We start from the raw sequence: 1,333 nt of genomic DNA, 5'->3' as shown, positions 1-1,333 counted from the left end.
GGCAGCCATGTAACAAACCTTCATTATCTTCATTAACTTCATTGGATTCACTAATCTTCATTAACTAATTGAATTCCCATAACCCTTTGAGGTTGGTACTAATAATTAGCCCCATCTTACAGATGAGGAAGCCAAGGATTTGGGTGGTAACTTGTCTAATATCGCACAGTTGTTAAACAGTGAGACCATTTAGAATTCCTTCATGGATTCCGAATCACGTAGAAAATTACAGGATTTCAGCCTTAGTAATTTTGACTCCAGAGCCTGGGCTCAACCATTAGGCAATGTTCCCTCCAGAAGTGACCTTGACCCACCTCCCCAGAGCGTCTTGCTGTGGACTCCTATACACCGAACACAGCCAATGATGACAAGTGGTCATGAAGGCTTTCTTTGTTGAAATTTAAGCTTAACAATAGTTGGTTTGAAGTGTAATTATTAGAAAGCAAGTCACAATCTGGAGGGAAATACCTACAGAAAGAGACAAGGGAAGTCTGAGAACTCATCAAAGTCAAGCAGTCCCCACGGCTCCTGGTGTAATGTCTTGAAAACACACGTGTTATGTAGTGAGCTTAGGTAAAATGCTGAAAAAGACACAAAATCACACCTAAGACCCTGCCCACATGGGAAGACTGTCAAGAATTACCTACACCTCAGATGGGCCGCCCTACCGAAGGCCACAGAGAAGACTGGTTCTCCTCAGAGACCACTACTTACTTCTCACGTTGTGGGCATTTCCTAACGAATAAGCAAATAAGTAAGTGTCTTTATAATGTTCTGTGATTCAGAATCAGTGAAGGAATAAGCGTTTGGTGCTTATTTATGAAGGAGGTATCACAAATACCTGGTGTCTCAAATGGCTTTTGAGAGGAAAGAACACTGAACAGTAGTTCTCAGGCCACATTCACTAATCTAACCTTCTCATATGATTCCAAAAACATTTTTAAAATATTTAATTAATTGAGAGAGAGAGAGAGAGAGAGAGCATGTGTGTGCACACAAAAGCAAAGTGGGCAGGGGCACGTGGAGAGGCAGATTCCCTGCTGAGCAGGGAGCCAGGTGTGGGACTCAATCCCAGGACCCTGAGATCATGAGCTGACAGCAGATGCTTAGCTGACTGAGCCACCCAGGCACTTTTTTTTTTTTTTTTTTTAACAAACCTAGATGTAAGAAGAAAACCGCTTCAACTAATGTGGATAAAGAAGAAAATGGGAAAAAATAAAAATCACAGATACTCGCCCAAGCTCATTTCAACCATTAGGATTCTCCTCCTTTAGATATTTTATGGTTAGTAATATAGACAGGATGATATAGATGGATAGATAGAACAGCCAAG

The sequence above is a fragment of the Vulpes vulpes genome, chromosome 11, assembly GCF_048418805.1.
Source record: "Vulpes vulpes isolate BD-2025 chromosome 11, VulVul3, whole genome shotgun sequence".
NCBI lineage: Eukaryota > Metazoa > Chordata > Mammalia > Carnivora > Canidae > Vulpes > Vulpes vulpes.
The sequence above is the reverse complement of the archived record's forward strand: the minus strand, read 5'-3'. Positions refer to the sequence as shown.